Source organism: Parasteatoda tepidariorum, chromosome 6, assembly GCF_043381705.1.
Source record: "Parasteatoda tepidariorum isolate YZ-2023 chromosome 6, CAS_Ptep_4.0, whole genome shotgun sequence".
NCBI classification, from domain to species: Eukaryota; Metazoa; Arthropoda; class Arachnida; order Araneae; family Theridiidae; genus Parasteatoda; species Parasteatoda tepidariorum.
Genome location: NC_092209.1, coordinates 46,025,292 through 46,043,059, shown reverse-complemented (window position 1 = coordinate 46,043,059; position 17,768 = coordinate 46,025,292). Strand labels below are relative to the sequence as shown.

Below are 17,768 nucleotides of genomic sequence, written 5' to 3'. Positions count from 1 at the left end.
TATCTATCTTGCTATACAGAATTTTTGCATTTTATAAATTTGGTGGGATTTCGATAGAAATTAAATGTATCGGCTGTTTTTATTGAAATCATTCAATTCATGATGACAGTATCAAACTTTAATAATTTTTAAAGCTCTTTCGGCAAAAGTTAGAGTTTAAGTGCTTACAGTTGAGGCAAAGCTATAATTTTTAACCCTCTATACTATACCTATATCATTTTAAACTATCTATATTGCTATACAGAATTTTTTCGTTTTATAAATTTGGAGGGATTCCGATAGAAATAAAATGTATCGACTGTTTTTAATGAAACCATTCAATTCATGAAGAAAGTATCAAACTTTAATAGTTTTTGAAGTTCTTTCGCAAAAAAATTACAGTTTAAATTTCTTACTGCTGAGGTAAAGCTATAATTTTTAACTATCTATACTATACCTATATCATTTTAAACTACCTATCTTGCTATACAGAATTTTAGCGTTTTATAAATTTGGTAGGATTCCGATAGAAACAATATTTATCGGCTGTTTTTAATGAGATCATTCAATTTATGATAAAAGTATCAAACTTTAGTAATTTTTAAAGCTTTCACCTGAAGTTACAGCTATATGAGGCAAATCTATAATATTAAACTTTCTATATCTATATAAATGTAAACTATTTGTCTTGTTCTACAAAATGTTTGCGTTTTATAAATTTAGAGGGATTTCGAAAGAATAATGTTTATCAATTGTTTTTAATGAAATTATTCAATTTGCGATGAAGGTTTCAAACTTTGATAGTTTTTAAAACACAATCGCCAAAAGCTTCATTACAGTTGTGGCAGAGCTACAACTTTAAATTATATCTACAATCTTGCCGTAAAGAATTATTTGGGATTTAGAACGGGAAAATAACTTACAAATTTTAAAATATATGAAATGTTTTAAAAACCGACAATTTGGCGAGATTTTTCTCCCTAGATGAAAATTATCAGGGTCGGTGAGTAATTCTCAATTTTATCAAATTTTAATAATCCCAGGTACTGTGGGGTTTCAAGTAGCTTTTTAAATATTAAAAAAGTTAGATTACAGGTGTTTTTCCTTTTTTCCAAACTGTAGTTTTTCTTCATATTTCTGATAGTCAACATAAAGAGTGCTGGCTAAGATTAGGTTAAACTTGACCTAACAGTCATAAATAACTGTTGCATACTCACAGCAGTTATGAAAATGGCATATTACTCGTACAAAAGCATTATTTCACGTGGCGGATTATTTCATTCGAGAACAATCATTTTTTAGTACTTAAGGTTTAAACTAAGTTTTGTTTTTAATTACCCATTCCATAACTGTAACAACTTCGATGGGAAGCATACCGTGGCATATAAAAATAGCACTAATACCGTGCAATAATAGCACTAGTACCGTGGCATATAAAAATAGCACTAATACTCATCAGAAAAAATAACGAAGATGGACATAGTATATTATAAAAATGATATGAGGTTTAACATAAATGACATAATCTAATAATGCTTAAAAATGCTTGCATTCATTCAACGTTTTTAGTAAGGCACGAAATGAAAGTAAATACAGTTTTAAAACACATTTAATTAACTTAGAAACTTATATTTTACAAAACTTACAAAAACTTAAAAATAAATAGTTCTATAAATCGATGTCTGTGTTTGTATCCAATCAAACTTTATTTAAATTTTAATTAAACTTTATGTAATATTATTAGACAAGTGCATTGTATTTAGAGAATTTTATCTTTTTTGGCATAACTTTTGTGATCTTTTATTTCTAAAAGCGTATTAACTAGTTATAAACATATTAACCTATATTATACAGAATTCATTAAAGAAACTAAACTTTTAAATTTATAAGTTTAATTGTAATTATTAATTAAAAACTAACTTATAAACCTGTGTTTAACTTAGAAACCTATATTTTTCAAAACTTACAAAAACTTAACAATAAATAGTTCTATGAATCGATGTTTGCGTTTGTATCCAATCAAACTTTATGTAATATTATTAGACAAGTGCATTGTATTTAGAGAATTTTATTTTGTTTGGCATAACTTTTGTGATTTTTTATTTCTAAAAGCGTTTTAACTAGTTTTAAACCTATTAACCTATATTATACAGAATTCATTAAAAAAAATTAAACTTATAAACTTATAAGTTTAATTTTAATTATTAATTAAAAATTAACTTAATAACCTATATTATGCAGAATTCAGTAAAAAAAAAATTAAAAGTTAAAAGTTTTGTCCCTCAAAAGCTGTTTGTAAATTAATCTTAAAATTTTTTAAGATAAATTTGGGTCTGCTTAAGTAATTTTATTAAGGGAGGAGAAAAAAAAATTATTTCGTCGATGTTAAATTTGACATAATAGAATGAAGTCATATGAAGTAAATTTTCAGTGCAATTTTATGTACACATAGCTGAAAAAATTATATGAGAATCTGAATAAATATATTTTATTGTAAAAATATTTCAAATGCAGTTGTTAATGGTTTGTGACTGATAAAAATATAAATGTGAAAAGTGATATGATTTAGTAAACTTTCCTCTGTGCCTGACTTAGTTTTTAATACCGCTAGATGTTACGTTACTATCTTCTGTGCTTTGGTGCAGTGTAGCCGCTTTCAGCTCTTGTGTCGATCAACATTGGTGACCACTGAAAATACAAATTGGAAAAGATTTTCAGAAAACATCTAAAGAAAAAAAGTAAGGAAGGGATCTAAGAAGATTTAAGTTACAACTGAATTGAAATTAATAATCCTTTTTTTAAAACTTTCTTTTACTTTCATAGCTTCTACCTTTTGCCGAGGTTTGATTTTCAAGTTTAATACCTTGTTTAGGACAGTTGATATAATTGAAAACAAATCGATAAACATCGAGTGTTAGTAGGGCAATTTCATTTCGTAACTTTAAAAACTATTTACACTAATAAAGATATTGATTGAAAATTTAACTAAATTGAAAATTTACCGAAATTAAAGATACAATTTTACCCGATGGCAATCTCAGTCCTATCATTTTGAACATTTTTGCTTGATTAATTTTTTTCTTTGTTTCTTAACTAACAAAACTTATTTAAATTATAATTTAATTGCTGAACATCAAATATAAATTTAAAAAAAATAATATTGTAAAAGTTGTTTTACTGAAATATATCTGAATACATTTATTTTTTTCACAAATCAGCAATAAAATATTATAATGAATTGTTGAATTTATTTCTTCACCTTTAGCTTCTTCCTTGCCCGTTTAATACTTCCCCCCCCCTTCTTTTAATTATTAGTAGTAAATTAAATCACTTAAATGAAATACAAACTACCGAATATCGAATTCTACTTGATAAACAACTCGTAAAATGTATAAATTGAAGACATAGCTAAATTGATAACAAAACTGAATTGATAACCTAACTGAACTAGCTAAGTTTCTTTTTTAGATTCCAAAGCTTTATCTTGTTGAACTTATTCAAATAGATATAATCTTCAACTCTGATATCTTGGGAACTTCATCTCATTATATGTGAAAATCATTTTAACCGAAAACATTGTTTAAGAATTGATAATCTAACAACTAGATAAATTCCTTTTATACTATTATCTTGTTGTACTCGTTTGCTTAGACATAATCTTTAATTTTAGTATTATATTTGACAATATGTCTTCTAATTGGAAACAACTTTAGGAACATCATCACGCAAAAAGTATAAATAATTTTAACTGAACTAGATAAATTAGACTGAATTCTATTTAACCTATTAATAAAAAAATCTTATCATGTAGAATTTGATATTGAATATTTAATTTTGATGTCCTATTTAAGGTAATTCATTCAAATCGGAAACAAATTTAGGAGCGTCATTACGTAAAATGCGTGAATTCTTTTAACGAAAAAAACTAACGATTTTAGATAAACTAGACTAAATTCTATTAAACCTATTAATAAACAAAATCTAATATTGTAGATTGTGATTGTTTCGATATTATATTTAATTTTGATGTCTCATTTTAGTTAATTTACTTAAATCGGAAACGAATTTAAGGACACCATCACGTGAAAGGTTAAATCAATTTACCTAAATACATAACTGAATTAGATAAACTAAGCTAAATTCTACTTATCCTATCTATAAACGAAATTTTAAATTGTAGAACGTGATTGCTTAGATATTATATTTAATTTTGACGTCCCATTTTAGGTTATTTATTCAAATCGGAGAACTAAGCCAAATTCTATTTAACCAATCAATAAACAAAATCTAATCTTGTAGATTGTGATTGTTTCGATATTATATTTAATTTTGATGTCTCATTTTAGTTAATTTACTTAAATCGGAAGCGAATTTAAGGACGCAATCACGTAAAATGTTAAATCATTATACCTAAATACATAGGTGAACTATATAAACTAAGCTAAATTCTAATTAATCTATCAATAAACAATATCTAGTCTTCTAGATTGTGATTGCTTAGATATTATATTTAGTTTTGACGTCCCATTTTAGGTAATTTATTCGAATCGGAAACGAATTTAAGGACACAATCACGTAAAATGTTAAATCACTATACCTAAATACATAGGTGAATTACATAAACTAAGCCATATTCTATTTAACCAATCAATAAACAAAATCTAGTCTTCTAGATTGTGATTGCTTGAATATTATATTTAATTTTGACATCCAACTTTTCGTAATTCATTCGAATCGGAAACGAATTTAAGAACACAATCACGTAAAATATTAAATCAATTTACCTAAATAAATAACTGAATTAGATAAACTAAGCTAAATTCTATTTAACCTATCAATAAACAAAATCTAATCTTCTGGAATTCGATTGTTTAGATATTGCATTTAACTTTAATTACCCATTTTTGGTTATTTATTCGAATCGGAAGCTGATTTGAGGACACAATTACGTAAAATGTTAAATCAATTTACCTACACACTTTGCTGAAGTACATGAACTAAGCTAAATTCTATTTAACCTATTAATAAACAAAATCTAATCTTGTAGAATTCGATTGTTTAGATGTTATATTTAATTTTGATGCCCCAGTTTAGGTAATTTATATAAATCGGAAACAGATTTGAGGATGCAATTACGTAAAATGTTAAATCATTTTAACTACATACTTATCAGAAGTACATCAATTAAACTAAATTCTATTTAACCTATCAATAAACAATATCTAATCTTGTAGAATTCGATTGTTTGATATTATATTCAATTTTGATGTTCTAATTTCAGGTAATTTTTTCAAATTGGAACCGACTTTGAAGACATTATTGCTCAAAATGTTAATTCATTATACCTAAGTACGCAACTAATTTAACAATAAACAGAATCTAATCTTGTAAAATTCAATTGTTTTGCTATTTAATTTAATTTTGATGTCTTTTTAGGTAATTTATTCAAATAAGAAATGAATTTGTGAACACCATCACGTAAAACGTTAAAATAATTTTTAAATAAATATATAACTGAATTAGATGAACTAAACTAATTTGTACAGTGCCAATCAATAAACAATGATTTAAGGAATTATATGATATCGGAATCAAATTTGGGAACATAATCACGTGAAACGTAAAAGTTTTAAATGTAATTCTTTTTATAATTTTGTAAATTTTTTATTTTCTCTTTATTCATATTCTTTTATAAACTGAAAATCATTTGAACTTAAGACATTATTAAATTGATAACATAACTAAAATAAATAAATGCTTCTTTTTTTACCTATTAATAAACTAAGTCTTATCTTTTATCTTGCTGAATGCTAAGATTTAAGAGTCTTATCTTTTATCTTGCTCTTGCTAAGATTTAATACTCAATTTTGATATTTTATCTAGTAAGATGTAAAAATCATTTTGACTGCAAAACGTAGCTGAGCTAAGTAATTATTTTTTCAAACTGTAGTTAAATTAAGTCTTATCTTGTGTAATTTGTTTACTTGGGTTTAAATTTTAATTTTCGCATCTCATTTACATATAGAACACATTCAAATTGGAAACAGATATTGGTAGACATCATTACTTAAAATGATATAACTACAAAACCTAAAATAATAAACTATCGGCAATCTAACTCGGCAAGTTCTTCATCTTGCCACCAACGCCGTTATGCTTCTTGAACTCTTAGCTTTTTATTTAACCTTCTACTTTGATATCTTATTTAAGGAAGGCAATTCAAATTAAGAACAAATCGCTTAATACAATTCATTGTCGGCATATTTTCGATATGAATAACAATTACAAATGATTTATTGCAAATATAATCACTTTCCGTGATTGATGTGACGCGTGTGATTGTAATTTCGATTGACAGATTAATCATGCGTCTCGGATGTTTCCATGTGTGATTGTAGCCAATTAGATATCTATATTTCATGATCCTACTTATGAAAAAGAACTACTGTTCCGATATCTTAATTTGTAAGAAACAGATATATCTTTCGTGCATTTATAACTTCTATTTTGTTGTCCTGATATTTGGTGTTGAAATGTTCTGTGGAAATGTCTAAGTCACGATATCGATAACACCTTGACGAAATGGACTGTAACCAAACTGTACTTAGTTTAATTGTCATAATTTGTAAACTTCATCTGGACTCATTTGTAACTATACTTGTGTACTTTTACACCTAGTGGAAATTTTCAAAACCAGATATAAAACGAATTTATTTTTTAATTTTTGCATATTTTGACGTGTGTATATACTATATGTACTAAGATCATATATTATGTTGCACAATTAAAATGCAACTTTGTGTGCTACAAATATAGGGCAAAATTGGGAATTTTACACAGGATGAGCGTTCGCCTGCTTTGACTCAGGTTCGAATCCCACCGGTGACTGGTTGTTTCGAATTCTGCTCGCGGCATGCCTCAACCACAGTGCTGACGTAAAATATCATTAGTGATAGACGGTTCGTGGGTTAAAATCCCTTTTCCGTTGATCTAACTAAGGGAGGTTTTCGTGGTTTTTCCTTTCCATTTAATGTAAATGTTGGTTAGGACCATTAAAAAAGTCCTCAACGAAGTCTAGTTTATCGCAAGGCTTGATCCAGGAGTTTCTTTATCTTTTGATTTGGGTTCAAAATTGCAAGGTTATGAAGTTGAACATTGATAGTCGCTAACTGAGAATTGGATCGGCTGTATCCACTCTGGTTATAAAAAATAATTTGTTTTTTGGCCAGTTATAACATTTTCAGCGGTGGCTATTTTTTACAGCATGTGAACGATTAAAAACTATTTTAAACGATTAAGCAAACTGTTTATTGTAATAATGTCATGCATATAAAAATGCTTCTTAAAATGAAGAAAAATTTTAAGAAACAAGCGTAAAATAAAGTATTTTTCAAACATTATGAAATATTCATAATAAGTCCATATTTGTTAAATAAATAATGAAATGCATCGTTTCCGGTCATTTGCCCAACAACTTAAATACCTAATTTCGTTATTCCCGACTGCTCATTTGCCAGACAGATATGCTTCTACTACAATTCATTTTCTTGACATGTGCACTTGCTCGACAATTTATTTTCCAAACCTGTACCATTCCCTGACAAGACTGGCATGCAAAGGAAATGAGTATAAGATTTTTTGTTGGAAACTGTTTCCTCTTTTAAATAAGGCTGGGCTTCTTACGGCAAGAAAGTGCAAACGATATTTGAAGACTGTTAATGTAGCAACTCTTTATGTTGTAAACCTTTTCTGTGCTTCATATAGATTTTGGGACCTTCCAGAATTATAGTTAATTTAGGAAGTATTGAAAAGTTAGTACATGCCCTGTCGAACAAATGAGTTGTGGGGCAAACGAATCTGTCTAGCAAGCTTACCTGTCGTGAAATATGAGTTGCCGAACAAACAACAGTCGGTCAATCGAGCTGTAGGGCAAGCGATTGTCCGGAAAATATACCAATCAGAAATGCACATGGTTGCATTTTTGACGAAAGAAAGCGGTGATCTGATGGTGAATGGTAGATAATTTTTTAATCGCTATTTGTTACATTTAGTCACCCTGTGAACGGTGGCGCCCGGTGATTGTGCCCTATTCCTTTTGCCTATTATCGTAATTTTGCCTATTGTATAATTAAATAATACAATGTCATGGAATGGTCTTCGGAGGACACTAACCAATCATCTTAAGGAACTAACAACCTGGAAGAATCTCATTAGCCCTAAAACCATCGGTCGGCACGGAGGTTATAAATAAACTGCATCGCCAGCTTTCGAATAGAAAACTTTCAATAACGATTGGGTACCTTTTGCGTTTATAGAAAATGAAAGATAAAGTTAAAATATGATCTTATCGAAACATCGCCCTAAGAATACAAATTAAAATTCATATAATTAAAAAAAAAAATGTTTTTCGCTTCTACACGTGGTGGAAAGAAAGTAAGGAGTTTTAAACTTTAAACGACATTTTCTCGAAACATTTGTTTTTAATATTCGCAGATATAACTTCCTTTATTAAACCAATTTCACTAAATGTTTAACAGTATGTCTGTTACTAATATATTTTCCATTTTTTTTTAAACTGTGCTTATTGATTTTGATGAAGTGTGTGTTGATTAAAGATTTTTAATAAGTTCCATAAAATACTCTGATTTTTATTAAGACACAATTGAAGTGTTTAGGGGCAATATAATGATAAGCCACGTTTTACAAATTGTTTCGAAGAGCGTTTAAAGTGAAAAAAATCCTGGATATCAATGCTTTTATCTAGTGGAAATTCCGGAAAATTGAAATCTGGAAGCAAAATTTCGGATGAATTCAGTGTAAAAAAGTCATCTTAGTTAAAAGTGTGACTTATCACTATGTTCCTCTAAGCTCTTCTATAAATAGAGAGTTATAAACGTTATAAGAGAAATTAATTGGATAATTAAGAGATTGTGGGTCTGGAAAAGGTTGTTTTGAGAAAATTCCTCAGAAAGTTTTCAGAAGTTATTTTTTCTATAATCTTAACTCTCTGATCCGAATTTAGGTCACGAGTCAGAGATACGAATGAATTATACATTTTAATTGTATTGATACGAATTCTCTAAAATTAAAAAAAGTGAGAATTAATATCTTGCGAAAAAATAAAAAAGTAGGATTTAGACTTTTAATTTTTATTTTCTGAAATATTTCAACCACCATTCTCTTTAGTTTCTTGACGAATGTTAGAATCACGAGCCATAGAAAGAACATTTCAGTTAAACATATTAATTGTGTTAATAAGAAATCTTTAAAACTAGAAAAATAGGGAGTAATAACTCTTACAAATCCTGAAAAATTAAAAGTAGGATTTAAACTTTTAAATTATATTTTTTGAAATTTTTCAGCCCCCATTCTCATAAGTTTCGTGACAAAAGTTTGGTTATGTGCCAAGATTGTAAGAATCTTTGAGTTAAACAGATTTATTGTGCTTATACGAAATCTTTTTTTTTTTTTTTTTTTTAATAAAGGATTAATATCTCTCGCGAATTTTAAAAAAATAAAGTGGGATTTAAATTTTTAAATCATATTTTCTGAAATGTTTCAGCCATTATTCTCGTTGGCTGCTTGTTCAAAGTTTGAATGACGAAATCTTAAAAGAAAAAAAAAAGGAAAAGGAAAAGAAAGAAATGGATTAGTATCTCTTACGAATTTTGAAAAAATTAAATGGGATTTAAACTTTTAAATCGTATTTTCTGAAATGTTTCAGCCACCATTCTCGTTAGCTGTTAACCAAAGTTACGAAATCTTATAAGAAAAAAAAAGAAAAAGGAAAAGAAAAAAAAGGGATTAGTATCTCTTACGAATTTTGAAAAAATTAAATGGGATTTAAACTTTTAAATCGTATTTTCTGAAATGTTTCAGCCACCATTCTCGTTAGCTGTTGATCAAAGTTTGAATGACAAAATCTTTTAAAAAAAAGGATTAATATCTCTCACGAATTTTGAAAAAATAAAGGGAGATTTAAACTTTTTTTAAACTTTTAAATCATATTTTCTCAAATGTTAGCACCAAAGTTTGGGTAGTGAGGTTTAGTAAGAACCTTTAATCTAAACATACGAATTGTATTGACACAAAATCTTTAAAATTTTTAAAAAAAAGTAACGTTTCTTATAAATTCTAAAAAATAAAATGTATGTTTTAGTATTTTAAATAAAATTTTCTGAAATGTTTCAGCCGCCATTCTCGTTGAATTTTTGACAAAAGTTTAGTCAGGAACCATGGCAGTAAAAACCTTTGAGTTAAACATATCAATTCTGTTGATACGTTGTTGACGTGTTGGATGAAATTTTAAAACTAAAATAAAAGGGATTACAAATTTCTTACAAATTTTGAAAAATAAAAAGTGGTATTTAACAGTCTAAATTATGTTTTCTGAAATGTTTCAGCCACATTTCTCTTAGTTTCTTGACATAAGTTTTGAATCACGATCATATATACGAAACTTCGGTGTAAAATTTGCGAAATTTATTAATATGAATAAAAAAATTACAAGAAAGTAATTAATATCCCGTATGAATCCTAAACAATAAAAAATCGGATTTAATAATTCAAATTATATATTTCGAAGAGTTTGAACCTCGGAAGCTTTTTACGCAAAATTGGGTCGCGAGTCATAGGTTAGAACCTTAGGTTAAATTAATTAGTTATTACGATTTCTAAATTCGTTCATATTTTTTTTCTGTATTCGAGCATTTTTTAAATTAATTTTTAAATCAAAGTAAACACTCACCCAATTAAATTTTTTATCAATCGAAAAATAATTCAGGGTTATTATTTACCACAGAATTAACTTCATTCTTTGATGAATTTTTTATTTCGCTGAGATTTTTTATTTTCAATCCGAGCCATTTAGTCGTTTCATTTAAGGAAAGTATTGATTGTAATTAATGAAAGTAATCAAATTATCTGACTAGTTAATCAAATCTTCGTTAGATTATAAAGTGAGCTAATTAGCTAAATTAATAAGATAGTAAATCGATGTTAATATGATTACTAAATTAAATTACATCGCTTAATTTCATAAAATTATTCAATCAGAAGCTTTTAGTGATTTTTTTAATTTATTTTTGGACTTCATGATTCTTGGATTAGATCTTAAGTGAGAAGTAATTCTCCTGCATTAGTTTTTATGTTTTATGTATGTTAATGACTTTTCCTAAAAGCGCTATCTCCTTAATTGGTTACTAAAATGTAAATATATATAGTATTTTCTATTAATCATACATACGTTATAATTTAAAAATTGTTGATTTTCTTATTAAAAAGTCTTAAGCGATCTTAAATGAAAATTAACGAAGATTTATACGAATTAAACTTTGTCAGGAATTTTATATGTATGCTGTTATATTTTTTATTTATTTTCATTCTTCATATTATTTAAAACTCTTTCATAACGCGGTCATATGTATTTCTGTTAAATATATGATATTTAGCAAAACTGATTTTAGGTAAAAAAGAAAATTATTTTCTGAAGTGAACATTTTTTACTATCAATCTGGGTTTATTCGTTTCATTTACTATTATTTTACTTAGCAACTGAATATATTTGTGTTTAATATATGAAATTTAACGAAATGAAATTTAACTTTTGGATCACGATAATTATTAAAGCAAATTTTAGGTTAAAAAAAGATTGATTTCCAATATATAGCACAATAAAGACCAGTAGGATAAAAAGAAAAAAGAAAAAAGAAGAAAGAAGAAAATTTATAAGTTTTATTTACTGCGCATAAGCTGCAAGTATATAGAACTCATAAAATAAGTTAAAAATATAGAGAAAATATGGAAAATAATAAAAATCAATAAAAAGAGACGAAGAAAAATTATTAAATTAAAATAAAATATTTTTAAAAATATTGCAAAAAAGTTTTATTTAAAAGAAATTAAAAAGCCGGAAAAAATAATGAAAAGATATAATATCTTCATCAGCTCACACGATTATATCTGCAAAAAGGAGTGCTTTCTAATATTGTATCATTACAGCCAAAGCACTATTGTTATGATATATTTTGCTATGGATATAATCGTGTGAGCTGATGAAAAGTTGATATCTTTTCATTATTTTGACTTTTTAATTTTTTTTAATAGTTGTTTTAATTTACTGATTGGTTTAGTGTTTGTTTAAAAAACACATTTCCTAATGTTTATTGTTTAATGTCTAGTTATATGAAAAACAATCAGAAATGAAATGAAATGTTGATCCACTATTTTTTTTCTGATAAATTATAAAAATTGGTATAAAAATGTGATGTTAATGGATTTCGTTCGTATTAATAAAAAATTCGTTCCTTTATTAGTCAAACTCGTTTATGCATAATAAACATTTTACGTTTTATTTATGTATTTACATTCTTTTATCCGAATTATCTGGGGCTATTATTTTCTAATTTAGAAGTATAATTTAACTAAGCGGTGATTTTTGAAATAAGATTTAATTCAAATGTTGTGCAACTTTAAACTAATGACGTAGAATAATATTTAACCCAGAACTTGTATTAGCATTTCTTATTCTTTTACAAATTAACAATTTGAAATGAGGAATATAAAACATAATTATGTTTTAAGCAAACAATTCTCCACATGATGCATTTTTAGAATCGTTTTCTACTATTTTATTTCAAATTTGAAATTTTCAAATTTGAATTGAAATTTGAATAAATTTTTTCAATCCATTTTTGCCAGTAATAAGCCAACAATAAATATTACGAATCCATTTAGGGGTGCCAATTTTATCCAATTTTAATCCAATTTAAGATATGTTTCCTGCTTTTCTATTTAAAGTTTCAAGATGAAATATTAGAGTTCAGCTAAGTTTCTTTACATAACTTAAAATGTTAACTAACGTTAAGTGAATGAAATGTAGAACCATATAACATATCGAATTAGTTGAAATATAATTCTTTCTAGTTTGCTTCTTTTACTTATTAGATTTATTATTTTTTTATGTATTTTATTGCAATGGGGATATATTTTTGTTTAGTGCACCTGGCAACTTGGATGCATGATAAGTTTGTTTATGTTCTATATGGCTTCGGGCCTGTCTTTGTGTAAATATATAATAGTAGAATTGAAATCTTTCTGATCTGAAAGAATCTTTGAAAAAATATGCTATTTTGCTTAAGAGAATTGAAACTTGATAGGCTTGGCTAACTCAAAGTAGAATGGAAAGAACAGTTGCTAACGTAAACAAATGCCACGTTTCAGGAACTAATCGGGATCGAGATACCCACTCTACTTCACTTGCAAGCATCCCATTGTTCTATATTATAATTATTTCAAGTCAATTTGGTTTAAAATTTTCAGAATCGCTTTCAATTTTTCTATTTCAAATTTTTATCGTTCTATAAAAATTTTTCCAGCATCTTTTGCTTGTAGCAAGTTTATAAAAACTATTTAAAATACAATTTAGTTTTCAATTTTTAAGATATTTTCTACTTTAAAATTTGATTAATTCAATAAAACACTTATTTCATGGCACTTTTGCCTATAATAAATCAATATTACGTATCTCATTTCACGCTATTTTGGTTAAAAATGTTTAGATAATTTTTAGTTTAAATTATAATGCTTTATAAAATAATATTTTCACTCTTGTTTTTCAAGTAATCAGCCAAAAATTAATATTTCAAGTAAATTTTGGTTTATGGATTATTTAACAGCTGCATAAAGTTTGCGAGTAGGAGAATTCTTCACATATTTCTTATAAATAATATAAATGTACAGTTTAATATTTTCTGTGGAGGCTAAGTCCGTTTCAATTGTACATCAATATTTTTTTAAAGTGCGTGCCAAACGATATCATGAGTATAAAAGTTGTTAAATCATCAGATGTTTAAAGAAAGATTTCGATGAATGTAACGAGTGTGTAAACTTGAATAAATTAATAAATAAACACTTTAGAAAAAAAACTTATCAACAGTTAATAAAGGTAAAGATTGTTGAATTTTCTTCCCTTTATTTAATTTACTATTACAATATATCATAAGAAGAATTGCATAAGAATAATTAAATCTAAATAAATTTTTTTTTTGAAGATAATTTTTATTTTTTAGTTTTACACGAATGAAAAATTTATGCATATCCTTTTTTTTTCCTTGAAATTTGTAAATAAATTGGCATCATTATAAAAAATATTTTTACTGAATACAATTATCAAAATTCTTAATGGAACTTGTTAATGGGCTTTCTGATATGTTTGACATTATTATCATTACGGCCATAATTTTCTTGCCAGGAATTATTTTAGAACTTTTTGAAATTGTGTTTTAAATATTTTTTGTTGTTGTTTATATTAAAATAATTAAAAGCAAACAAATAAACTCTATTGTGTATGGTCCTATTTTATTTATTGTCCTGTAATTATTGATTGCCTGCAAATATTTAAACGCTTCTTTAAAGTCGTTGCTTTATACTCTAAAAATTACTGATTAGTAGTTGTAAGTATTATTGATGAGTAGTTGTCTTTACTGATTAGTAGTTGTCTTATTTTCTGAATCTATTAAGATGATAAATTTTTTATCAAGTAAAATTTATGTACATTTATTTTTTCTAAAAAAATATTGCTTTTACAATATAAATTACAATTTTGAAAGCAAATTGTTTAGAGAATAAAAATTGAGCAGTGAATAGTTATTTGGTCAAAGGTAAAAATCAAATTTTTTTTAATCAGACGGATTTTTTAGACAGCAAAACTCAAATTAACCTCAAATATTAGGATAAAAAGAAGTTAATTTTTTTTTTTCATTTAGTCATTTAGTTTCCTGTTACATAAATTAGTTTGTATTTCTCTGAGAATCACCACCATTTGGTTTCGGATGATTTTTACCATTTTATGTATGTGGTTTAATGCAAGAACAACTTTTGTCAAGCTTTTGTCGGAATTATGTCGGAAGCTTATGTCGGAATTTAAGTTTGTAATTAATATTATTAGAAGAATGTTTTGACACAATATTAATTTTTTAAAAGCAATTAAATTACTTTTCAAATAATTAAGTGTCAGATTTAGTTCAAATTTTATTTTATTTCGCTTTATGGGCTACGAATATCTGCAGCGTTAAATAATTTTTCATTCATTTGAATTTTAATTTATGATTTTTTTAAAATTTATTATATTTGTCAGTGAATTGAATCTTTAAAAATTCGAGCAAATTATTAACAATTCACCAACTTCTAAACTTTTTAATATTTTTTCATGATTAAATACTTATCCCTAACAAGTTTTGATAACGTTAAATAATTTTTCATTCATTTAAATTTTAATTTATAACTTCTTTTAAAGTTTATTATATTGGTCAGGGAATTGAATCTATGAAAATTCGAACAAATTTTTAAAAATTTACCAACTTGTGAACTTTTTAATACATGTTCATGTTTAAATATTTATCCCTAACGAGTCTTGATAACGTTAAATAATTTTTCATTCATTTAAATTTTTTATTTATGAATCCTTTTAAAGTTTATTATATTGGTCAGTGAATTGAATCTATGAAAATTCGAACAAATTATTAACAATTCACCAACTTCTAAACTTTTAAATATTTTTTCATGTTTAAATATTTATTAATTACTTTTCAAATTTCAAATAAATTACTTTTCAAATAATTAAGTGTCAGATTTTATTCAAATTTTATTCTATTTCGCTTATTCTATTTCTACGAATATCTACAGCGTTAAATAATTTTTCATTCATTTAAATTTTAATTTATGATTTCTTTTAAAGTTTATTATATTGGTCAGTGAATTGAATCTATGAAAATTTGAACAAATTTTTAACAATTTACCAACTTCTAAACATTGTAAAATTTTTTCATGATTAAATATTTATCCCTAACGAGTTTTGATAACGTTAAATAATTTTTCATTCATTTGAATTTTAATTTATGATTTTTTTAAAATTTATTATATTGGTCAGTGAATTGAATCTATAAAAATTCAAACAAATTATTAACAATTCACCAACCTCTAAACTTTTTAATATTTTTTTATGTTTAAATATTAATCCCTAACAAGTTTTGATAGTGAAAGTGAGTATAAAAGTAATATTTTTCTTTATCAAAATATATTTAGAAAAAACTTTAATAACTTAATAATATCATAAATAATAGAATGGAAANTAGTATTATTATAATATAATAATTATATTATAATTATATTATATATATATAATTATTATTAAATATTGAAATTAATTAATAAATTATTGAAATCTTTATTTTTTAACAGGCGTTAATTAATAAACAAAAATACTCACTTTTGGAATTCCATTTAAACCATGTAGTGTTCACTCCCACACTTTAATGGTTGGCTTATGGTGTGTCAATAACCTAGTCTAACGGGTTTCAACAATCATGTTTAACCAGGATGACGGCTGACGAGCCTGATGAAGATTTTCGCTTGCACATCCCGGAAGAGTACCTATGCCTCGGTGTCAAACTGACGTCACAAATGGAAAAAAAAATTGGAAGGGGGGGAGCAAGTCTTTCAACCCTTTATGTACCAGACCCCTAACGCCTTCAGTTGGACCAACGATGCGCCTTGGCTTTATTGATTCACTCGGTCGGATGCTAACTCCATCTGCTGTTGTAAGTTTGGGAATAATTATGGAAAAATGTATGTGTACACAGTATTGAGAGCCCGCGAAAGCGTTAAGCGTTGTGAGTTTAGTGGATGAGGTGAAAGCGTGCGTTTGTTTCCTTTGAGGCCATTGACCAATGAATAGTGTTTCGTAAAGTTTCATTGCGGACTAACTATTCTTTGGTGGATTACATCTTTTATGTATATTTTAATGTTAGTTTTTGGTAAATGTTGACGCAAGAACCTAAGAGATGTTTGACATGATTTGATTTGATTCTTTCACCGTCTATTAGTTATTTTTATTCGTTTATTCCTGTCACCTTGTAATTTTGAGCTCGACTCAGATGAAAAGGAGTCTGTCGAGTGGTAAAATATAAATTTTATTAAGGACTTATTATTAAAATTAAACATCAAAAACTTCCAAAAAAATCTCTTAAAGTTACTTGATGTTTTTTGCAGAAAACAAACCCTCTACATCAGTAGTAGCATCAAATAAAATTAAAAAATAAATAAATTTAATTCTCGATTTTGGATCACTTTGCATTTTCATATTAACTTTTGTGAATTAAAAGTTAGTATTGAAACATAGAAAGTTTTATTGAAGCAAGGGAAGTTTATGTTATAAATCTCATAGTTTTGTTCCTTTCCGCATTAGTATGTTTATATTTACTTTAAACTGTTCTGCTATTCATTTTTTAATAGGGTTGAATAGCTTCTTCAATTGCCATTGCTAGTTTTTTTAGTAGGTTGTAAACCAAAGAAAAGTCTTCATAGAAAAATTTTATACGGACCAACGACTACTACCTGAAGATCATTCAAATGGAAATAAAGATAATACTGACTAAGAAACGGACGATTCGCTTGATTTGGGAGTCGCTTCTTCGAATGGTGTCTGTTTTTAGCCTATTTTAACCACTTTTTTTTATTAAGTGAGACGTTCTCTTCGAGCTAAAAAAATGATTAAAAAGTGTGCGAATGTGCTACATTATTGTGCTTAGAGCATTAAAAATTTTGTTCTTTAAAAGTGGTCCCAAGTAGATAAGGTCTATGGAACTCTGTTATAAGTAATTGAGGTAAAACAAGTTGTGATAAAAAGCAGGGTTTTTTTCTATGCACCAGATCTGATAAGTTCTGTGCACCGGATCACTAATTTGTGATAATTCATAATTTTTTTTTTCAAGTATGTATTCCGCTCAGAT

At 26.5% G+C, this 17,768-nt stretch overlaps 1 long non-coding RNA gene across 1 annotated transcript; it reads right to left on the bottom strand.

The window, feature by feature from the left end:
- Positions 1-2,451: 2,451 nt before the first annotated feature.
- Positions 2,452-16,543, bottom strand: LOC139425906 (uncharacterized). The gene is made up of 2 exons (XR_011637004.1): positions 16,247-16,543; positions 2,452-2,667 (listed from the first exon to the last, which is right to left on the bottom strand). It is a non-coding gene; the product is annotated as an uncharacterized lncRNA (long non-coding RNA).
- Positions 16,544-17,768: the final 1,225 nt, after the last annotated feature.